The sequence below is a fragment of the Tamandua tetradactyla genome, chromosome 22 (genome assembly GCF_023851605.1).
Source record: "Tamandua tetradactyla isolate mTamTet1 chromosome 22, mTamTet1.pri, whole genome shotgun sequence".
Classification (NCBI taxonomy): domain Eukaryota; kingdom Metazoa; phylum Chordata; class Mammalia; order Pilosa; family Myrmecophagidae; genus Tamandua; species Tamandua tetradactyla.
Window position 1 is genome coordinate 32,401,382 of NC_135348.1, and position 25,249 is coordinate 32,426,630.

The 25,249-nt window shown below is 38.6% G+C and overlaps 1 long non-coding RNA gene and 1 pseudogene across 1 annotated transcript in view; both read left to right on the forward strand.

The window, feature by feature from the left end:
- Positions 1-10,852, forward strand: part of LOC143666093 (uncharacterized) — a 48,827-nt gene extending 37,975 nt beyond the window's left edge. The window contains exon 4 of the long non-coding RNA XR_013167377.1: positions 10,679-10,852. This is a non-coding gene — a long non-coding RNA (uncharacterized LOC143666093). The remainder of the gene's footprint in view (positions 1-10,678) is intronic.
- A 12,600-nt stretch (positions 10,853-23,452) lies between these two features.
- Positions 23,453-24,045, forward strand: LOC143666131 (transforming protein RhoA pseudogene; annotated as a pseudogene).
- Positions 24,046-25,249: the final 1,204 nt, after the last annotated feature.

The following is a 25,249-nucleotide window of genomic DNA, read 5'->3' on the forward strand; positions in this document are numbered from 1 at the left end:
TGTAATCTCTAATGCAATTACTAAGAAGGCCATGCAAAATAAAGCTGAAAATTCATTAAAATAATTGATGGTAAGTTGAATTATGTCTCCAGTAAAGACATGGTCAAGTATAATCCCTGATCTTGTGAATGTGTACTCATTTGTGAATAGAATCTTTGAAAATCCAATTAAGATGATGTTCTAGTTTGCTAGCTGCCAGAATGTATCACACCAAAAACGGATTGGCTTTTAATAAAACGGGATTTGTTTTGTTAGCTCTTCAGAGGAAAGGCAGCTAACTTTCCACTGAGGTTCTTTCTTACATGGAAGACACAGGATGGTCTCTGCTGGTCTTCTCTCCAGGCCCCTGGGTTCCAACAACTTTCCCCGGGGTGACCTCTTTCTGCATCTCCAAAGGCCTGGGCTGAGCTGCAAGTGCTGAGATGAGGAATGCCGAGCTGCTCGGCTGTGCTATGTTGCGCTCTCTCATTTAAGCACCAGCCAATTAAGTCAAACGTCACTCATTGCAGCAGACACGCCTCCTAGCCGACTGCAGATGTAATTAGCAACAGATGAGGTTCACGTACCAGTGGCTTATGTCTGCAGCAACAAAACGAGGTATGCTCACCTGGCCAAGTTGACAACTGAATCTAACTAACACAGATGACCACCAAACTAAATGAGGGTGAATTTTAACTCAGTTTGCTGGAGTCCTTACAAACAAAAAGTACAAGTGTGGTTATAAAATATTCTTTAAAATACATTAATTCCTTTAAGGAAGGAGGAAGAGGAGGAGGAGAGAGAGAGAGAAAGAAGAAAACCTAACCTGTGATTCCTAAACTAATTTACCTTGAATACCAATGATAAGGGAACAAGAATTCAGGGATCAATTAAGCACAGGAAACTGAAGAATTAATCACTGTTTTAGAATTCACAGTACTCTAGAACTTTAAAATCTCTATGAATTCCTGTGGCAAAGTGGAAGAAGGAAAGGAACAAGAAGGAAAGGACAGAAGAAAAGAAAGCAGAAACATTAAATTAAATAAATTATTTATTTAATTTTATAATAACAATAATTAGTATAATATTAGTAGAAATAATGGTAAATATTTGTCAGGAAATTTTGATTTCTCTAGGAAATGTTAACATTATTTGAACAGTTTCAATTTATGAAATGATTTGTATTCTGTATTTGATTTTTGGTTTGTTAATTGATTTTTCCCATGAGGACGGAAACAACTGGCCCTGACATATGGCAACAGACCTTGGTATTCCTATTTAACATGAATCACAGATTGGGAACATCTGATAAAAAATACGATGGATGAACCTAAACATATGATCATTTAGTAATATCTGAAATTAAAAAATAAGTCAAAACCACAGAAATGACTAACCATCACCCAACTTGGATAATGAGAACTAGTGCTTCATTACCAATGATGGCTTTAGTCTCATTTCATTCCTCCTGCTTTCTACATAAATTTTATGGGACTATCCCATACTAGTCCTACCCCATTTCCTAACATAATCCTGTCCAGAACAAATCCCCATTCCTTAAACCTCTTTAAAGAATCACAAGTTAATACCCAAACCTTATAATACATTCCTTCTAACACTCTCCATTATAAACGTTCTCTCTTTTTGTAAGGGGTCAATAAACTCAATTTTGATTAACTACAGCTGTGTTCCTGGTGGTCTTTGGCTGGAAGATATTGATAGAACATACTGGTTTCATAAAGCCTCACCTGAAGTCTTAGCTGTTTTGATTCAGTAATACTCTATAACTGCTGCCTATTTAAGGTGCCACCTTTCCCATGACTGGATGGTAAGTTTATAATGAATCAAATTCTATTAGTCTATCAGAATTCTTCAGCTGTGCATTTATTTTGTTTACATAAGAATATGATTCTCCTGGACTTTTGGTTATTTGATCACATATACATTCCCCTTGATAAAATTGTTTTCTGGCTCTCTAACACCTCCTGGTGGTATTTGTCATTTTATGTAACAGCTTGATAGCTGTTTGTCTATAAAAGGAAGCATCTACATGGGGAGTTGGCCAATTACTGCCATGAGTCAAATTTGGCCTGCCATCGGTTTATTTATGGTTGTATTCATGCCACAAAAGCAGAGTTGATTAGCTGCAGGAGAGACTAAGGAACCCACAATGCCCAGAATATTTATTATCTGGCCTTTTATAGAAAAAATCTTCCAACTCTTGATCCATAGGAAGAGGAGAGGTGTAGCTCTGATAATTCCATCCTCTCCCTGTCCTGAGGGTTTTGTATTTCAGAAGGTCTTCAAATCAGAGCACTTTGGACAAACTCTGCCTGTTGCAACTATTTCTAAGCCTTTAAGGATGTCTTGCTATCATTACCATTTTGTCCTGTAAAAATGCTTTGTTTAGTTTTGCTTGTCTGGAATCACTAAATTTTGTCCTGCCCCTATTCGATGATAATCTGCCTTGTCCATATCCTACAAGAAAGAGATTACATACACCATACCTACAAACTTCTGCGGCCTTTAATCTAAGCTATCTCTTTCCAGTCAACCTTCTGCTTCATTTATGTCTCCTGACTTTATAGTTGGTACAATTGCACAAAATACAATTTGGGGATCTTTATCATAAACTATATTATAGTTGGTACAATTTCACAAAATGCAATTTGGAGATCTTTATCATAAACTAGATTGGTCCTCTGATAGATAGCTTGGAAAAGACAGTTCTCATGAGCAGGGTTGTTTTTCTATAAATCTTTTTTTTTTTTTTAAGAGACTGTATTAGTTAGGGTTCTCTAGAGAAAGAGAACCAACAGGGAACACTTGCAAATATAAAATTATGAAAGTGTCTCACGTGACCATAGGAACGCAAGTCCCAAATCCACAGGGCAGGCTGCGAAGCCGATGACTCCAATGGATGGCCTAGACGAACTCCACAGGAGAGGCTCACCAGCCAAAGCAGGAATGCAACCTGTCTCCTCTGAGTCCTCCTTAAAAGGCTTCCCATGATTGGATTTAGCATCACTAATTGCAGAAGACACTCCCCTTTGGCTGATTACAAATGGAATCAGCTGTGGATGTAGCTGACGTGATCATGACCTAATCCTATGAAATGTCCTCATTGCAACAGACAGGCCAGCGCTTGCCCAATCAGATGAACAGGTACCACAACTTGGCCAAGTTGACACCTGTCCCTAACCATGACAGTCCACCCCTTGTCAACTTGGCACATATATAAATATATATATATATATCACCTTAGACCATACTTAATTTCCAAATGAAAACAAATAAGCACACTTTTTTTTTTTTTTTTTTTTTTTACCTGACAATACTCAACTGTCCTGCATATAACTGGAAACACATTAAATCTCTCCAGAATAGCGTGCAAATCCTTGGGCAACATTCATTCTTAAACTTGATATCTTACAACTTAAATAGTATAACACAAACAAAACAGCATTACAGTCCTCGTTTCTGTAACTGATCACGTGGTCGAAGTTCATATTTATCACTACCTTCTTCCACTACCCATTCCATGTTCCCTTTCCCCTCAGCAAGCACTTCAGCTGGCCGTGGTTCTTTGCCTGGTGGGGTGACCCAAACCTTCATTCCTGAAGTCTCAGAGCCATTAGTGGTCCTGCCTGGATTGTGTTGTTGCAGTTTTCCATTGATTTTAATCACAGGGCATGGTAGTACTAATAGACGCCCCAGGGGATCTCCTATATTCCAAGAAAACTCTTCTTTACCTCCATTATGTAGTTGCAGTCCTACTTCCTTCTGATAGTCAGGGTCAATTACCCCAGACAATAATGTAATCCCCTTCTTGGTGTGTTGATCCAGAGGCATAAGTAGCCCAAAGTGGCCAGGTGGCAATCTTAATTTCCAGTTCAGTGGTATCACTGTTGTTTCTCCTGGAGAAAGCACACCCCGTTTTGGAACTAAAACCTGTAGACCAGCAGAACTCAGGGTAGCAGGGACAGGAAGCAAAAATTTTCCTAGTGGATCACTAGGAGTAATAGTGAGTGGCACCACACCCATTTCCACCCCTTGGTTCCTGGACCCATGGATCCTGGCTATGGGAGAAACAGCACCATACAGTGGACGCTGATTCAGAGCATACACAGCTTCCTGGAGAACATTACCCCAGCCTTTCAAGTTTTTGCCACCTAGTTGGCACCGTAATTGAGTTTTCAAAAGGCCATTCCACCGTTCTATCAATCCAGCAGCTTCTGGATGATGGGGAACATGGTAAGACCAGAGAATTCCATGAGCATGTGCCCATTCTCGCACTTCATTTGCTGTGAAGTGTGTTCCTTGATCCGAAGCAATGCTATGTGGAATACCATGACGATGGATAAGGCATTCTGTAAGCCCATGGATAGTAGTTTTGGCAGAAGCATTGCGTGCAGGGAAAGCAAACCCATATCCAGAGTATGTGTCTATTCCAGTTAGAACAAATTGCTGCCCCTTCCATGAAGGGAGTGGTCCAATGTAATCAACCTGCCACCATGTAGCTGGCTGGTCACCTCGGGGAATGGTGCCATATCGGGGGCTGAGTGTGGGTCTCTGCTGCTGGCAGATTGGGCACTCAGCAGTGGCTGTAGCCAGGTCAGCCTTGGTGAGTGGAAGTCCATGTTGCTGAGCCCATGCATAACCTCCATCCCTACCACCATGACCACTTTGTTCATGAGCCCATTGGGCAATAACAGGAGTTGCTGGGGAAAGAGGCTGACTGGTATCCATAGAACGGGTCATCTTATCCACTTGATTATTAAAATCTTCCTCTGCTGAAGTCACCCTCTGGTGTGTATTCACATGGGACACAAATATCTTCATGTTTTTAGCCCACTCAGAAAGGTCTATCCACATACTTCTTCCCCAGACCTCTTTGTCACCAATTTTCCAATTATGGTCTTTCCAAGTCCCTGACCATCCAGCCAAACCATTAGCAACAGCCCATGAGTCAGTATACAAACGCACCTCTGGCCAGTTTTCCTTCCAAGCAAAATGAACAACCAGGTGCACTGCTCGAAGTTCTGCCCACTGGGAGGATTTCCCCTCACCACTGTCCTTCAAGGACACCCCAGAAAGGGGTTGTAATGCTGCAGCTGTCCACTTTCCGGTGGTACCTGCATATCGTGCTGAACCATCAGTAAACCAGGCCCGAGTTTTCTCTTCCTCAGTCAATTCACTGTAAGGAACTCCCCAAGAGGCCATAGCTCTGGTCTGGGAAAGAGAAGGTAATGTGGCAGCAGGAGTGGAAACCATGGGCATTTGTGCCACTTCTTCATGTAACTTACTTGTGCCTTCAGGACCTGCTCTGGCTCTATCTCGTATATACCATTTCCACTTTACAATAGAGTGCTGCTGTGCACGCCCAACTTTATGGCTTGGTGGGTCAGACAACACCCAACTCATGATAGGCAACTCAGGTCTCATGGTAACTTGGTGACCCATGGTTAAGCGTTCAGTCTCTACTAAGGCCCAGTAGCAGGCCAAAAGCTGTTTCTCAAAATGAGAGTAGTTATCTGCAGCAGATGGTAAGGCTTTGCTCCAAAATCCTAAAGGTCTGCGTTGTGATTCTCCTATAGGGGCCTGCCAAAGGCTCCAGACAGCATCTCTATTTGCCACTGACACTTCCAGCACCATTGGATCTGCTGGATCATATGGCCCAAGTGGCAGAGCAGCTTGCACAGCAGCCTGGACCTGTCACAGAGCCTCCTCTTGTTCAGGTCCCCACTCAAAATTAGCAGCTTTTCTGGTCACTCGATAAATGGGCCAGAGTAGCACACCCAAATGAGGAATATGTTGTCGCCAAAATCCAAAAAGACCCACTAGGCGTTGTGCCTCTTTTTTGGTTGTGGGAGGGGCCAGATGCAGCAATTTATCCTTCACCTTAGAAGGGATATCTCGACATGCCCCACACCACTGGACACCTAGAGATTTTACTGAGGTGGAAGGCCCCTGTATTTTTGTTGGATTTATCTCCCATCCTCTGACACGCAAATGCCTTACCAGTAAATCTAGAGTAGTTGCTACTTCTTGCTCACTAGGTCCAATCAACATGATATCATCAATATAATGGACCAGTGTGATGTCTTGTGGGAGGCAGAAACTATCAAGATTATGACATAATCTGCGAACAAGATTATGACATAGGGCTGGAGAGTTGATATACCCCTGAGGTAGAACAGTGAAAGTATATTGCTGACCTTGCCAGCTGAAAGCAAACTGTTTCTGGTGGTCCTTACTAATAGCTATTGAGAAAAAAGCATTTGCCAGATCAATAGCTGCATACCAGGTACCAGGGGATGTATTGATTTGCTCAAGCAATGATACTACATCTGGAACAGCAGCTGCAATTGGAGTTACCACCTGGTTGAGTTTACGATAATCCACTGTCATTCTCCAAGACCCATCTGTTTTCTGCACAGGCCAAATAGGAGAGTTGAATGGGGATGTGGTGGGAATCACCACCCCTGCATCTTTCAAGTCCTTAAGAGTGGCAGTAATCTCTGCAATCCTTCCAGGAATACGGTATTGCTTTTGATTTACTATTTTGCTTGGTAGGGGCAGTTCTAGTGGCTTCCACTTGGCCTTTCCCACCATAATAGCCCTCACTGCACGAGTTAGAGAACCAACGTGGGGATTCTGCCAGTTGCTCAGTATGTCTATGCCAATTATATATTCTGGAACTGGGGAAATAACTACAGGATGGGTCCGGGGGCCCACTGGACCCACTGTGAGACGGACCTGAGCTAAAACTCCATTGATCACCTGGCCTCCATAAGCCCCCACTCTGACTGGTGGTCCAGAGTGACGTTTTGGGTCCCCTGGAATTAATGTCACTTCTGAACCAGTGTCTAATAATCCCCAAAATATCTGATCATTTCCTTTTCCCCAATGCACAGTTACCCTGGTAAAAGGCCGTCGGTCTCCTTGGGGAAGACTTAGAGGAAGGTTAACAGTATAAATTTGTGGCAGTGTAACAGGTTTCTTCCCCATAGGGACCTGGCCTCCCCTTCATTCAAGGGGCTCAGGGTCTGTAAACTCTTTCAAGTCTGGAAATTGGTTAAGGGGCCGTGACTCTGTGTTTTTGTAATTCAGGTTAGACTTCTGTTCCCTTGACCTAGAACTCTTTTGTTTATACAGCTCCAACAAGAATTTAGTAGACTGCCCTTCTATTGTATTTCTAGGCACCCCATGATTTACTAGCCAATGCCACAAATCTCTGCGTGTCATATAATTTTGATGCCTCCTTTGAGTTTGTTGTCTATTATAATAGCCACGTCTACCCTGTCTTTGGTGATTAAGTGCTGCCACCTGGCTTCTGCCAACTCGGGATCCTGTCATCCCCATTGTGTTTAAGCATTCCAGCTCAGTGACAGCAGTTCCTACAGTAATATCTGACCTACAGAGAAGTGCAACCACAGAGCTCTTGAGGGATGATGGTGCTAGTCTCACAAATTTATTTCTCACTGTTCTGGTAAAAGGTGCATCCTCTGGACATTCCTGGGGTGTAAGAGCAGGCTTTGCATGATAAATCCACTCTAACATCCCAATCTCTCTAAGCCTCTGGATACCCTCATCTACATTATACCAGGGCAGTTCTGGCATTTCAACCTCAGGTAATGTTGGCCACCTTTTGATCCATGTTTCAACCAACCACCCAAACAAGCTATTAACACCTTTGCTAACTGCTCTAGCTATAACATTGAATGCAGAATCTCTGCTTAGTGGGCCCATATCAATAAATTCAGCCTGATCCAGCCTTATATTCCTCCCACCATTATCCCACACTCTTAAAATCCATTGCCACACATATTCCCCTGATTTCTGTCTATATAAATTGGAAAACTCACACAGTTCTTTTGGAGTATAACGTACCTCCTCATGTGTGATACTTTGTACCTCACCTTTAGTGGCCTGTTGGGACTTTAGTCTAGTTATAGGTCTAGAAGAAATGAGGGGTGGTGGGGGTGGGTCATGAAAAGAATTAGAAATATCTTCCAAGCCATTTGCTTCAGGGCTTTCATTTGCAGTTTCATCTGGTGAAACAGGATTAATAACTCTAGGGCTAATCCCTTCAGGAGGAGGGATTCTCTTCTGGCTGTGGACCTGTGAATCTCAAAATAAGTCCGGTGCCAATATGCAAAGGAGGATAGTCAAAGGATACAGATTTTCATTTCTATAGGGAGAAATTGGAAGGAAGATCTGCAGGCAAACACCGTTGGATTTCCAAGTCTGAAAGTCATTTATCCTTCGGCTGTAGAAAGCGGCAGTCCCACACCTTCCAAGGGCCTATGCAGTGGCCGGTCTCTTTCCAAATCAACCTCGGGGAACATCGAGGAGACCACCTCTGGGCTCCACTCTCTCCAGGCATCAGGGCCTCCCCTGGGCTCTCTGCCATTTCTGGGGCGCACGCTCAACCCCTCCACATGGTGGCAGCCAGGCTCTCCCAGTCCCCCAAGGAGTGTGCTACGCCTTTTCCAAGGCCCGAGGCTGCACAACTACTCCACTGCAATGAGAGGGGAGACTCATCCTCGCCCTTCAGGGTAAACTCACCCTCTCCACACATACAGGTGCGTCCACTCTCCTGGCCGAGGTTTCTTGGCTTCAGACCCGAACTTCCATGGTTCTCACTCTGCAAACTCCAATCTCTCCCTTTTTGTCCTCCTTTGTCAAGATTGGCGGTGGTTTCATTTACACCAACAGTCTCTTCAAGCCCTCCAGGACTTCTCCATCAATCTCTTCACAGTTCCTCCAAAGTCTTCCCCTTAGCCATCCAAAACACAGTTCCAACAGATCTGGCATTTGCAAACCGCAGCAGCACCCCACTCTCCGGTACCAACTCTGTTCTGGTTTGCTAGCTGCTGGGATGCAACACATCAGAGACAGATTGGCTTTTAATAAAAGGGGATTTATTTTGTTGGTTCTTCAGAGGAAAGGCAGCTAACTTTCCACTGAGGCTCTTTTCTTACGTGGAAGGCACAGGATGGTCTCTGCTGGTCTTCTCTCCAGGCCCCTGGGTTCCAACAACTTTCCCCGGGGTGACTTCTCCAAAGGCCTGGGCTGAGCTGCAAGTGCTGTGATGAGGAATGCTGAGCTGCTAGACTGTGCTACATTGCGTTCTCTCATTTAAGCACAAGCCAATTAAGTTAAACATCACTCATTGCAGCAGACACGCCTCCTAGCCAACTGCGGATGTAATTAGCAACAGATGAGATTCACCTACCATTGGCTCATGTCCACAGCAACAGAACTAGGTGCTTTCACCTGGCCAAGTTGACAACTGAATCTAACTACCACATAGAGGGGAGGGCAATGATTTCACTTGCAGAGTTGGGCTTAAAGAGAGTGAGGCCATATCTGAGCAACAAATGAGGTCCTCCAGAAGTAACTCTTAGGCATAGCTATAAGTAGGCTACGCTTCTCCGCTACCTACATAAACTTCACAAGAGTCAGCCACAAGATCAAGGGCTTGGCCTATGGATTTGGGTGTCCCTAAAGTTTGACTCAGTATCTGGAGATTCTGTGATGGTAAAGTTTAATAGTTCCATATTTTTTCTCCCATCTCTGAAGGGACTTTGACAATACTTTTTGATTATCTGCTTAATATGTTCCAGGATGTATCCAGGCGTTACATTAAGCTACACAAGATTGAAGGACTTGTTTCTTATTCTGGGCTCCCTGTGTTTCAATTATTCATATGAGCTATACAGATAGGTCAAGTTAGATTATAGTACTATATTTTGATTGTGGTTAAATTTCTTGTGATTAAAACTTCCTGAATTTCCTACATTGGTTCATGAGTTGAATAATTGCCACTGTCTTAGTTTCTAAAACTTGCTTAAAATTAAAAATTATAGAAATAGATATATATGTTTTATATCAAAAGAATGAAATAATAATCTCTTTTAAAAAGTTTGCTTTTATAAAATCCTTCAATACTGTAAGCTACAGGTATTAAATATGCTAGATAAATTGTAATTTCTGAGTTCTTAATTAATTTTAAACCTATATAAGTGATTAAGTTAAGTAATTAAGTTTTTTTGGATGCTTGGGCAGTTTCTAAATAAGAAGCACATGGAAAACACTGGTCACTAAATATACTTTTAATTTACTTATTTCTCAGAATGGCAGTAAATGAAATGTGCAAATACTTTATGTGAAAATTATATATATAAATATATGCATGTTTAATTTGCTTCCTTGCAATAGGTAAAATGATGTGAAATAAGGGCTTAGGAAGAAAAAAATAGTCTTCATGCTTTTTGTCTTCCAGTTCTCTCTTTAACTTTCATTAAAGATAATTAATATTAATGGTTAATTATATTAGGTACAATATTTACATTGAAATACAAATATGTATATAAGAGAATGGATATGATTGTCTATTCATTAAAAAAGTTATTCATTCAGATAATAAATTCAATATAGTATATACATTATTGATACAGTATGTTAATTATATTTTATAGCTATATAAAAATATTTAAAGTATTGTATATTTGTATGTGTTTAAATATATATAAAGATATAGTTAATATTTTATTGTAAACAGTTACATGAAAAATATATAAGCAAAGTAAAATTAAAATGTTTTTTTATGCAAATGAACTAAATTAGTTTTACGTATAGCTTAGTAGCTTAGTAGTGATTCTTTTTTTTTTTTTTTTTTTTGCATGGGCAGGCACTGGTCGCACCCAGGACTCTGGAATTGTAGGCGAGAATTCTGCCACTGAGCTACTGACGCACCACCTGTGATTCCTTATTATCATCCAAATATTCCCTTAACTGTTTTGTGATGTACTTTTAAATCATTCTTGAGAGAAAGTCTTTCTTTTAAAAAAAAAAAATATCTGATAACCACTATTGCTTATTGCTGAATGCTTTCTTAATTTTACCTATAAGTATTTCCTGTATATAGATATACTTAAGACTGAAATCTTGTCTTCTCTCACAACCCTTTTTTTTCATTTTCAGCAGTACTTTTATTTTACATGGGTTTTTTTTCGATTTTTAATTTTGCTTGATTTCCGCACAATCTCTCCATTCCCAACAGCACAGTCTATATCTGTCATGATTTCCTTACCTTTCAACTCCTAGGAATTATTGATTTTTAGTAATTCAATTTTTATTCAATATTTAATATTTAGAGCTTGTTTCCTCCTAGCAATCTGACCATTATCAACAATGGAACAAAGATCAACAGGAAAGAAAATATCAAAGTATCTCTACTAGCTTTGCCTCACCCTAGGATTTCTAGATGGTCTTGCTTGTTCCCAACCACTTACATTCTTTGATGCCCCTCTAAATGGAAGAATATATCACAGTAAGATAATGAATAACAATGGAACTTGTTTGACTATAGTTTTATCTTTCATAGCTGGCTTTTGATGTTTCCATAGGACAGAAAACCTCTCCCAAGCTTGAGTGTGATTCTTTTGAGAGCTCAGCATGCACCCATGATGGGTGTCAAGTCACTGGCCACACTGACACCATCTGACTTGTAGTAGAAGACTATGGAAAGAAAGCTGGTGATCAGAAAGTAGAGACTAGCATGAGATTCCCTAGCCTTCAAATTCAACCGTAAAGGTAATCATATCTCTGGTTCTTGGTATAGCTTTCCCTTGTTGCTTTGTATATTGGTTTATAGCTCCTTCTCCCATGGCCTTTTACTTTCTTATTCTCTCCAGGAGATGATAGTATCTCTATCTTGTCCTTCCATTGTTTCAAATGCATTTGGCACTTGGCCTGTGCCACACACCACCAACTCCATCTGCTGTTTGCATTCTGAATTCTGCTTTGTTCCTGCAGCTTAATTTTGCTGATCCCTCTCACAATACCTAACAAGAAAAGGAAAGCCCCATTATAATAATCACCAGATAAGCATCTTGTAAGCCCTGAAATCCTTATTAATTTCCCTGAAATCACATACTTCTTCGCCTTCTCTTTCCTGCTCCCCAACTTCATTGCCTAGTTATCCTGGGAGCATTGTCTCAATAAATCACTTGCATATAAATACTCCTATTTGATCTGTTTTAGAGAAACTTGATCAAGGACAAAACTTAACCATCAACTGTACTTGTGAAGCAGAAGTGTGAAAACTGAAGAGGAAGGTCCCCCTTTGCAAAAACTAATTTAGAACTTGTATCTCAGCCAGGAGTTCTAGTATTGGCCTGGAGTCAGGTTTCTCTTCAGTCCCAGAGTTGTGGACTTATACTACATAAGCAATCTAACACCTCTGTTTATATTGGCTAAATATGAGTTGACCTTAACAGGAGGACTTTTCATGTCAGGTTAAATGTACATTGGTCCACAAGTAGATGAAGAGGCCAGAATTTCTAAAGTGAAGAGAGCATGAGTTTGCTTAGAGCTTTGACTTATTTCCTTTATCCTCACATTACCACTTGTACACACACATGCAGGAAAGTGTCCAGAACAATGCAAATTAGTTGAATCTTGAGCTCAAAGAATGTAAGAGAACCTGGTAGTGAACTGATGCATTGAAAAGGAGTCCAAGAGCCAGTTTTATGAAGACCCAGGGAGATAAAACAGGGATATTAGGATTACCTGTGTCTTAGACAAACACTACTGAGAAGGAGAATTTACCTGACATTGTCAGAAGAAAAACTAAAATCTTTATGGTCAGTTGAGAAAAAGCTCATGATAGAAGAGATGGGGGAAATGAAAGAGAAATAAGGCAGGTCTATACAGTAGCTCTAAATCATGAGATCATGTAAAAAGCATCTGATAAATGCCTTGAACCTACCCCATGATGTTAAGATTTTAATTTTCTGAGATGGGACTTGGGCATCAGGGTCTTTAGGAAATGTCTTAGGTAGTTATAACAGGTGACTAGAGATGAAAAGAGACATTGGACGACTAGTATCTCAGGTAACCAACATAGAGTTATTCCAGGCTAGTGGCTGCCTCATAGACAAGGCAAAGTATCAGCCATAGATGAATTTTCACTCTTCTGTTAAGAAAAAGTTTGTAAACCTGAATTCTAAAGAAAGTTCGCTGTCATCAGGGATACCTCTGTCACACTGAAGGCACATGGACAGCATCTGCTGGTCCTTCTCTCTCGGCTCTGGTTTCCTTGCTTTCAGGTTCTGGCTTCAGTGGTTCTTTCAGCTTTGATGGGTCCTTGCTTGCTTTTCTCTCTAAGCTTTCTAAGCCTTTTCCATTCTTTGAACTCTTACACAGGACTCCATTTTAGAAGCTATACATAAAAAGAAATTGTTCTTCTGCGCTGTCACAGAACTTTTAGAAACAATCCCAGTTGCAGCTGTGAACGGCGTGCCCACTCTGGTCCAACTCAGATCTGCCTCAAGTCTTGTAAGGGACTTGGTTTCTTGGGTCTCGTATGGTCTCAGTGGCCCAATTCCAATCAAGTCAAAGTGCAGTAACCAAGATGCTTTGGTTTTTGTACACAACCTCTCACCACAGTCTCCTATTCTACAGGGGCTCAGATTTCTCTTGGCCTCTTTTCTCCTCAAAAGCAACTCTCCTCACACAGTATCACACCTGGACCAAAGAGCTTGGGCCCCCTGACCAGCCCAGGCCACAGGGTGGGGGAATTGGGGGTCTCTCACAACCATTCTTTATTTTGCATTAACAAAATGCAGGCTCCAAATGCATAATAATAATTTAAATCTATTAACGAAAACTATAGTTGGCTTTATCAAAATGACCATTTGGTAACATAGAATTTGTTCTTTCACCCTGCGAAAACTATGGCAAGAAAAACAGATTTATCTAAAAATGCTCCACATTTTAATTAAGTGAAAACTTATATGAAAATAGTATGACAAAACTTATAAATAAAAAGAATTTATTCTGCTAGATTTATTACTACATTAGTATAGTATGCTTATATAAATGCCTTTTAATAATTGTATACATTTTAAGTTAAAAGGATCACACGCCTGCTTAAGCACAAGGACTTCTATCAAATAAAAGATTTTTCCGGGATTTAGATTCACAATATGTGTCCTTTCTTTGTCATGAAAAACTTGAACAAGTACAAGAAATGTTCTCTTAATTCCATGGGAATCATCAGGAATCTACTGCTTCCTTGTTCTTTCATTAGATCTAATACTTAGGCATATCACCTTTCTCTAAAGCCTCTTGTACCAGTAACACATCACATGAAAACTTTAATTTCTTCGTTAGATCTAAAATCTTCACATTTAATGATTTCTATGCTCTACAGACTCTTCTAATGATAGAGAACTTCTAGTATTCTTCAGCTAACATGTCACATAACACATCACTGTCCATTACAACAACACTCACCTGAAGAAGGAAAACTTCCTGACTGTCTTTGTTAATGAACTATTTATACTCTGAGCAGACCTTCTAGAAATTTCCTTCCTCACATTGATGCACTGTAGCCTGCTTTTACTGGCTAAGAAGAATCCACTGTTAAATTCCAAGAATTTTGTGAGCCTAGTGACTTTACACTGGTAGCTTGAAATTTGTCACATAGAGTATTTGCACAGCAGAAAAGTAGCAAGTGCTACTCCTTCTTATGTGTATATCAGAATCATAACCATCCACCACACACCAACATGACCTACGTGTTTAGCATAATTATTAGAAACTTTCATATGTTTAAAACCAATACCCACTCCCACCCCCTGTCTGGTGAATCATGTTTCCCAGAAACAAATATTCAGAAACTTCTGAAAAGCTGGAAGCCCAAACCACTTGGGAAAACTTCCAGGACAGATGACTGACTCACTTTACATTTATACTATGCAATCTACAATTTCTATGTAAGGATAACTCAATAACTAAACACAGTCCAAAACAAGTCTCTGACCTGAGCAGACATCTTGAATGATGCAACTTCTGTTCTGGAAACCAAATAAACCAGTTAAATTTAAATTCATAGGCCAGAGTTGTCAGGGAAACAATGGCCTTTATTTTTTTTTAGCTAGCCAAATGGGGAAAAATTATACTATAGTTAACATTTCTTGTTGCACTTATATAAATACAACAAGTTGGGAATAGTCCATGATTAGATTAAAAGATAAGAGCCACTTAGGCTTCTATAAAATGATTAACTCATGTTTGAAACATGTTTTCATTGTTTTCCTTGATATCTAGGCCCTGTCTTTGAGGGTTATAAAAGTACAAAATCTACTTTTCTTTCTGGTAATTACCTGTGTGGAAGTTGTTATATCAGGCCCAAAGAATGAAATGCGATTAATATATCCTGCCCAAAATATTAAATGTGGTTGAAAATCCATTGTCAGGTCAGAGAACTCACCGACTCACTCAGCTCCAAAAGAAACAGAAGACACTATTTACACTGCAACATGGCTACATATATGAGTAGCCCCCTGCTCTGCAAAATTTCAACAATGATTAAGATCTTTGGATTAATAATTTCCAAAGTATATATTAAGATGATTTTCCCAGGCTCTACATTTTAAGCTGCCGTTTCACCAAAACTGGCTAAATTTGGAGCACTCATGTTTCTCTTTTTAAATATATGGGATGCACATTTTCAAGGACACAGCAAAAAGAGTTGGTGGAAAAGTAGTTTTGTTAAAAGATGTGACAGATTATGAATAGTGATTGCAGAGTGCTAGGAAAATAAAAGCGATGTGTAGATTACTAGGAAAATTGACCCTTTGGATGATGTATTTTACTACATATTCAAGCATTCCTTCTCTGCCTCAGTGTCTGTTAGTTTTCCCATAGTAAATAATATGATCTGATCTATTATTTGTTTATTGTCTTTCTCTTCTACACTGTAGTGCGTGACTTCTGAAACGTAGGGCTTTGTTTTGTTCACTACTGAATTTCCAGTGTCTAGAAATAGTATGTGCTTAACAAAATGATAAGAATGGTAGACAGTGTTCTATTATATGTAGAACTACTACTACATATGTATATATGTGTGTGTATATACATTTATACACTCTACATATAACTAGTGCGGCATGCATACTACTTGGCTGGTTTGCAAGGAAGTATGCCCCCTAGAAAAACCATATTTTAATCAAACTATCATTTTGTAAAGGTAGAATAATCTCTATTCACTACTGTATGTTTGAAACTGCAATTAGATCATCTCCTTGGATGATGTGATTTAGTCAAGAATGGTTGTTAAACTGAATTAGGGGATGACATGTCTCCACCCATTTGGGTGGGTCTTGATTGGTTTATTGGAGTCCTATAAAAGAGGAAATATTTTGGAGAATAAGAGATTCAGAGAGAGCAACACTATGAAGCAGAGAGTCTACCAGCCAGCGACCTTTGGAGATGAAGAAGGAAAACGCCTCCCGGGGAGCTTCATGAAACCGGAAGCCGGGAGAGAAAGCTAGCAGATGACGCCACGCTCGCCACGTGCCCTTCCAGCTGAGAGAGAAGCCCTGGCTACATTCACCATGTGCCTTCTCACTTGAGAGAGAAACCCTGAACTTCATCAGCCTTCTTGAACCAAGGTATCTTTCCCTGGATGCCTTTGAATTGACATGTCTATAGACTTGTTTTAATTGGGACATTTTCTTGACCTTGGAACTGTAAACTAGCAACTTATTAAATTCCCCTTTTAAAAAGCCATTCCGTTTCTGGTACATTGCATTCTGGCAGCTAGCAAACTAGAACACTGCTAGTATATATTCTACTACATGTATCCACTCTCTTTTCTCCATATTTTCTGTGGGAAGATTATAAATCCTTACACCTTAATATCGGGCTTAATCATAAGATTTTCTTCGGCTGAAAGAATAAGTTGACCCATTCTAACAGATGTTTTAGGTTATCCACAGATCAGTGAGCAAATTATAAATGTTTGCTTTTGTAAGCCATTGAGATTTGAGGTTGTTTGTTACAGAGCATTATCACAGCAAAAACTGCATGAGATGTTCCCCACTTGTATAGTGCTTCTTCTGACTCAGACACTGTTCAGAGCATATATATATACATAAACACACATGCTGACATTATTAATCTATCAGTACTAGAGACACTATTATCAGCCACATTTTACCTATGAAATTTCTGAGGCATACTTGAAGTAAGATGCTCAAGTTCATGTAAGCTATCAGTTGCAGAGCTAAAATTAAAACCAAGCTTTCCAGCACAAGAAATGCAGTTATCAGATTTGGCAATTAAAAATACAGGGTAGTAGTTAAGTTGAATTTCACATAAACAAAGAATAATTTGTTCTTAGTATAAGTACGTCCCAAACACTGCAAAGATGACCTGTATTTCATCTGCAACACTATCCAAAGTCCCTTCTATTGGCCACAGGATTGTGTTGTCTCTTTCCAAATATTTATGGAATGAATGAATGAATAGCCAAAAATGATAAGAGTATAATTCATGCTATGATTAATTGTTCTTAAAACTTTATAGTATATACTTCATTATTTCCATATGAGTAAGCCCTTTAGTGCTGGCAAACTTTTGATGATGCTTGTAATCAATATTTCAGTTGATATTTATATTTATATTCTGAATAAAATATTGACACACTCTCATAATGAGTTTTCATTAAATTCTTTCTATATAAGTGACAAAATTAATTATTTAAAAATTTTGCCTTTGCCACTTCAAGACATTTAGAAATTCAATAACAAGTGTAATAAAAAAATAAAATTAAAAATTAAAAAAAACAGCATACCCAACCATTTTAGAGGCAAACATTGCTCAAGAAAAAAACTGGGGTCATGATAAAGTGACATTGTGCTAGTTTTCTCTTTCTCTTTTCTTTATTTTTGGTACAGAAACCTGGGAACAAACCAGTGCTAGCCTTTTTCTGATGGGAGGTAAACTCTGACTATAACTATTATAGCTTAGTTTCAAGAAGCAGTAACATGGACACTTTTATGTGCAATGTATATAGAAATAAATATCATTAGTAAGTCATGACTTGAATTATCCATTCTAAAATTATTTTCTCAGTAAGCATCTGATATTAGCCAAAATCTGTGGTAATAAGTAAACTTTACTCATGTGTTTTTCATCTAATGATTTTTAAAGTGATTGCCATGGGCAAGACACAATTCTAGATCCTGGAATAGAGCAATTAACAAACAAGCTTTTTGTTCTCAAGATTAGAAAATAATACCTTCATAGATGTGACTTGAAAAGATATATGCAAACACACTAATTATAATAAATGTAATAGAGGGTAAAATATATTTTCAAAGAAATTTGGAAAATGGGGGACAAAACTTACTTGATAAATTGATATTTGGGTTATATCGTTAAGGAGTAGCAGGAGTTACCAGCAGAGATACCAGGTTTAGAAAGTTATAGAGAACCAATAATAAAGCATGTTGTGTTGAAAACCTATAACGTGTAGCTTGGAGAAGTAAGTTTTATTGAGTATGGAGCCATGGAAAATTATGGGGAAAAGACTGAGAAGCAATACATTGTTTACAAAGGGCTTTATGTATTGTGCTAAGCAATTAACATTGAGTTTGGCTAGAGTGAATAAGAGACCACAGTTCATAAGCAGAAATATTCTTATATTTTTCTTTGCAAAGAGCATGCCAGTTTTCCTCTGGGAAACATTTGAATTCTACAATGCAAGGCATCAAGATTCTGTCCTTAGTTATATATCATTTTAGCAGCTCTAAATAAAAAGATGTTCCTCTGATTGTTAACAGCCTTTAACACAGGAAGAATGCAATGTTCTGTATCTATGTCACTGAGGGGAATACAGGCTTTTCATATAGGGATAGGGCTAACTGTTCCTGGGGTAACTTTCTGCATGAAGTCTGTAATCTCAGTTGCACTCTGCTTCTGAGGATTCTAGAATGTTCTTCATTTGAGCCTTGGTGTGTTGATAGGAGATGAGAGAAAAGGAGGAAAAATCAACTTACGCAAATTTGAAAAACTCTCTTTTGAATATATAGTTGTATGTATTCAGTTAAAGAAAGAGAGGACTAAAAAATATTTACCTACTGCACACATTTTATGGAAACTTTAAAAGAATAATGAAAAAAAGTATATATATATACATATGTCCTTAGAGTACTCCTACCTAGAAGAAGCATTACAATTTATTTGTATTAATAAATAGGTAAATTGGTTAAATCCTCCTCAAATACATTTTAATGAAAAAGTTATTTTTAAAATACAAATATAGAATTTTGGTTGAAATTGTAGTAATAAAGCCATCTTTTATCTACTTTCTTCTCTGAAACCAAATGAAAACTGGGATACCATGGAAAATAAAACCAGTTTCAGTGAATCTAGAAAGCACATAAAATCCCAAACTTTAACAAGAGTACCTTAAATACAAGAAGCATGAATTGTTTTTCTTTTTACTCCTAACATTTGAGATTCAAAAGTAGGAACATTAAAAAAAATAACAACAACAACAGGCTAAGGGGTGGGCAATGGTGGCTGGAGAACTGGGTTTGATTCCAGAACCTGCCCATGCCAAAAAAAAAAAAATCAAACAAACAAACAACAACAACAAAAAAACAGGTTAAGATTTCAAATCTTGTGGAACTTGCATTTTCATGGATGCTTGTTGAACAATGAGCAAAAATACATATAAGTAAATTATATAATATGTGAGATGATTAATGTTGTGAAAGAGGATAAGAATAGCAATGTAAAACTGGATGGAGAGTTTCTAGTGAGTCAAGGAGATGGATAATATGAATTTGGTGTAGAATTAATGAAGGAAGTATCATTTGAACAAAAGACAAAGAAAACCAAAGGAGAAGATCAGTCCTGGTAGAGGGAATAGCAATAGTAGAGATTCTAAGATGGGAGTTTGCTTGTCATGTTAGAGTAAATCAAAGAGGTCCTTGTGGCTGGAGTGAGGCAGTAAAGACGAAATTAGGTGGTGAATTTACGAAGACAAAGGGGTCTGAATAATACATTTAGGGTATTATAAGCCATTTAAGTATTCAAATTTTACCTTTAGTTAAGTAGCTGGATATGGTTACAATACCAACTGCTTTGGGTATAAGAAAACTACAAGAACATTACTTTTAGTATCTTTTAATCAAATGGAGAGCATTTCAGGAGATGGTTGAAGGAGGAACGTCAAGTACACGCATAAGGGAAGCAACTGGTGGGAAGAAGAAAAAGTAAGTAACAATCAGTTTATAGTTGCTGACCAGAGTCCACTAAAGAGTGATCTGTCAACACTAAATTACACACTGGAAGCCATTCAAACCCCTGCTCTTCATGAAGAGGATAAACATTCACAACAGCACTTACCAGGCACCTGGAAAGCATGTCTCAGCACTTGGGGTGGGGAAAGCTGCAATGTATCTATATTAAAGATGCTTGTAAGCCTACTCATTCTCCCTGTCCCAAACATAATCTAAAGGTGAGCAAACCAGAGGTCTGGGGATATTTGGCCCCAGTCAAAAATGATAAAGAAGGTACAGGAATGAGCACATGCATAGATAATACAAAAAGAAAAAAATAAAGTTAGAGAAAGATACAGTGAACTGTGAGCAAAGGAAACACAAAAAGAGGACTTAAAAATGCAGAACATTATGCAGATAAAATTTCGTGATATACTCAAAGACAATATTGTGGATTTATTAGCTCATAAACAAGATATGGTCAGAAAATAAATGACAAAACAACCAATTAAGTTCGTCATTATCCTCTTTCTACAAATAATGGAACAGGCAGTTTAAATTAGATGTCCAATGTCACAAAAAATTTGGACTTTACCTTATGCAGTTGCACTCCAAGGCCAGTGTTCTGAGGCATCCTTCTCTGCAGGTTTACCTACTCTTTTTGATCAAACATCTGGATAAAATCCATCCTGTAAACTGTCAAATTAAAAGATAGAGATGAAGATTAGAAAATATGTGGTAAATGAAATGACTAATAGAACTAAATTTGTTTATATGGAAACTTAAAGTGAAAGAAAAGGAAACTGGGTATATAGAAAATAACTAAAATTGCATGTCTGAGACTACTCTCCTTAGAAAGGCTCCTTAGAAATTTGCCCCTTGGCTGGCATAGAGAATTTGGATTTTGTTAGGGTTCTTACCATTCCCAGAGCTGATAACATTGGCTCACAGTGGCCAAGGGATGCACACAGACAATATGGTTTCTGCTGAACATCGGCTTTCATTCTCAGTGTCCGGAATGTGGTATGTGCTAAGCAGCCAGTGTCCATATGACTGGCCCTCAATAAAAACTCTGAACTCCTAAGCTCAGGCAAACTTCCTATGTCAACATATTGCACATTATTGCAACTTGTTGCTGGAGCAATCAAACACATGTCTTGTGCAACACAGTTGGGAGAAGACTTTGGAATCTTGAACATAGCTTCCTCTGGACTTTTATATCATACACTTTCACTATTTGCTGATATGACTTTTCACCCTTTTACTATAACAAATCTTAGCTGTATGACTATATGCTGATACCTTGGAATCCTATTAGCTAATTACAGAAATTGGAGTTAGTCTTAGGGACCTCAGGCATATTTTGGGTTACAAAATAGAGTACTAATATTTTAAATCTTGAAATGTAGTGTGTGTGTATATATATATATATATATATAAATATATATATATATATATAAAATGATATATATATATGATGCTATATATGTATATTGCATATATATATTGCTGAAAACAATGAGCATGCACAACATTTGAAACAAACACATCTTTTTGTGCAACCAACAGGACCCTCTTACATTTGTAGTCCATATAAGTTTATCAATGACTACATCCTTTAACATCATTTTCGTTAAATGAATGGGAAAGTTGGCCAATAATAGTCCAGTCAAAAAACTATATGACACAAGATTTCAGCAATTCTCCAAAACTTAGTTTCACTGGCTTGGGAATGTTGCATAGACTACAAAAATAACTTAACAAGAGAAAGATACAATAAATCCACAATGAGGAAAAATGGAATTCAACCAGCTACTGTAGAGACAGCAAGAGGAGTGAAGAGAGATACTGAGTGAATTTTTAGCTATTAAAATAAAGCTGACAAAACATAAGGAGAAGAGAAGTGAGAGGAAATGTAGCCATGCCCTTTGTCAAATCTTTCATTATCGGGCATTCCTATATTCTAGAGTAAGTAAAATTGACATATTATTATCTCTCCACTGGGGTCCCAGAAATGAGCAGCTAGTTAGAAATCCACTAGTTAGGACATGCTGGCATATAGCAACCTCCAATAAAACAGTCACGATTGAAAAGCCAGATTGAAATCATCCAGTCATTATATCCCTTCCATGCGTGTAAATAATTTTTAATATTCTCAACTTGAAATACATACAGGTGAATAATTCAAAAAACCAATAAATCTTTAACATGGATTTATAGAGATTAAAAAGCAAGATGCATAAAAAAATTTCAGAGCAATTATTTTTAGTATTCTCAGAGTTAATAGAAGATATAGCAACCATGAACAAAATGTAGCATTTATAAAGGGGGAGATTCATAAGGTAAATAATTCTGGAAAATAACACATGATATTTAAAATCACGTATAATTGACAGCTGCACTTAAAGAAAAAATGAAGTTAATTAAGGATGAAAGTGATCTGAAAATTAGGATACCAATTCAGGATGTTTAAAAGCTGATTTTATAGAAGTTTCAGAAAGAATTTACAGTTTAGAGGTAAAAATGAACAAAGAATCAAAACTAAAAGTATTTCATAGTAAACACTTGATTTGTCAATTTGAAAGGTTCATAAAATGAACAGCATACTGAATCAAATTAGACCCACGCCTAATTATATTATTGTGAAATTTTATAACAAATACGTTTAAAATTATGTATCAAGAGCTTACCAAAGGAAAAAACAAAGCAGATTGCATGCAAAGTAAAGAGAATAAGAATGACATCCTATTTATCATGAGCAATAATGGATACTGGAAATAGTAAAGCAATTCTTGCCAAATACTGAGTGCAAATTATTTACAATGTAAGTTATCCACCGAACTGATACATCTCACAAATGTACAGGTAGGACGAAGATATTTTCAATCTTAGAAGTTCCTTTATAGCCCTGTTCCTGGGAAACTATTAGAGGATGTGTTTTATTGAAACAAACCAAGAAAGAGGAAGTCACATGATCCAAAGAAAAAGGAATTCAGAATAGAAAAGGGTTACGTGTATTTCCTAGAAGAAAATGAAGTGCACAATAATCTGAATATCTGCAGAATTGCGGGTATGTCGTCAAGACTAGTTTAAGAATTATGCTGTGTCCTTTGAGAGGTTTAAAGGAGTGGATGTGGTCATGTGTGCGCGTGGGTGCCTGTATGTGTGTTTGAGGTGAGGGTAAGTGTTAAAAAAAACTTATATTCTCACCTTCCATATTGGAAAGTAAATGATGATAACTGAAACTGAGAATTACGTATGTGTATTACTTTCCACAAGCATTAGAGACGCCGCCCCAGTGCCCTTCATCTGAGAAGTCCCAGGTACGTTGCAGAACTTCTGCTACCCAGGCTGTGCATTTTGCAGTGCTTGTGTCGGCGATGGCTGCCATCCGGAAGAAGCTGGAGGTTGTCAGTGATGGAGCCGGTGGCGAGACCTGCTGGCACATCATCTTCCGCAAGGACTGGTTCCCAGAGGGGTATGTGCCCACGGAGTTGAGAACTATGAGGCAGCTAGTGAAGAGGATGGAAACAGGGGGATTGGCTTTGTGGAGCACTGCCAGGCGTGAAGTTCATGATCGCCTGAGGCCCCTCTCCTACCGGACACTGATGGTAGATCAGTTTCTCCATCCACAGCCCTGGGAGTTCAGGAAGCATCCCACAGAAGTGAACCCCGGAAGCCAGTCGTTTTTGTCCCACCGCACCCATCTTCCTGGTTAGGAGCAAGAAAGATCTTCGCAGCAATGAGCACACAGGGCGGGAGTTACCCAAGATGAATCAGGAACTTGTAAAACCTGAAGAAGGCCAAGGTATGGCAAACAGGATTGGTGCATTTGGGTACATGGAGTGTAGATAGAGTGAAGGAGGTTTTTGAAATGGCCACAAGAGCGGCTCTTCAAGCCTGACGTGGAAGAAAAAATCTGGGTGCCTTGTCTTGTGGAACCATGCTGCAAGCACAAGCTTCCTGTGGTTAATTTTTGAAGTGCTGTTTCTTAGTCTTAGTGTTTGGTTGCTGGCCTTTTTCATGCATCTACAATTTACCTATGAGTACAAATCCGAAGTCATCTTGCTACCAGTATTTCAGAAGCAACCATAATTAACACGTGATCTGTCAGGCCCATCATTGTCCGTTTGCCCTCCTCTACAATCTGACACACCAGGGGCTATTCAAGGAATTTTTTAACTTCTTGCTTTTTTAACAGAAAGAGAAAGAGTTGTTAACTTTTGTGAATTAGTCTGTAACTTCTTTATAACTAATATGACCTGCCTGTCATCTGTCAGCTGCTAGGTACTTTGGAGAGCCACCACTTCAGAGCTTTCCTCCTAAACATGTTTCTTTGGCGTAGCTCTGTCTGGGTCAACATCCAGTTTTTTCAAAGCGTGCTCAGCCAGAAAGGCCAAAATCCACGCAGCTGTGGCAAGTGCAGTTCTGTGGTTTCATGTTAGTTACTTTATCATTACTGTGTAATTAGTGCTACTTAATGTATACTACCAAAAATAAATATAGCTACGCCAGACTAGATGTACTATGTTTTGCATAATTGCATTTCCTAATACTGGTATTTGTTAAATCTGCAGAAAATGTATTTTTTTTTTTTTTTTAAGAAAGGGTATTTGAAAATAGAGTCAGGTGGAAAGTTCATTTTAAAATTTCCTGTGTTGTCAACTATTCCGATAAAAGATGGCCACGTGGCTCCCTTTTAGGCCCCACATACCCCAGTATCCTCTCCCGGGAGTGGATCTAAAGGAATGGGAATGCAGCTTCATGCCTGAGGCAAATAGACAGCTTGGAAGGTGGCTTAAGCTCTCTCATCTGGGCTGCAGAGTCTGGTCCTAAATTGCAGTGCTCCTCTCGCCTTGCTGTACCCAGGTTTCCTCCCTGAGGACCTACCAGTTCTCTTCTCTCCAGCTAAACTTCTTTTCTGAACCAGTTAAATTTTCCAATTGCTAATATAATAAAAGCAATTTTCTAAAAAAAAAAGAAAAGGCCAGTTATTGTTTTTAGTGGTCTGGCTCCAAAATTAACCAAGTTTTGAGTGTCAGTCCTATCTCTATTTTTCCCACAAGTTCTGTTATTCTTAGTGTGTGGTTGTGTGGGACACAAGATTGTTCAAGGACTTGAATATTATGTTACATCTGAAACACCCTTATATAACTAAGCAGAAAACATTATAAAAC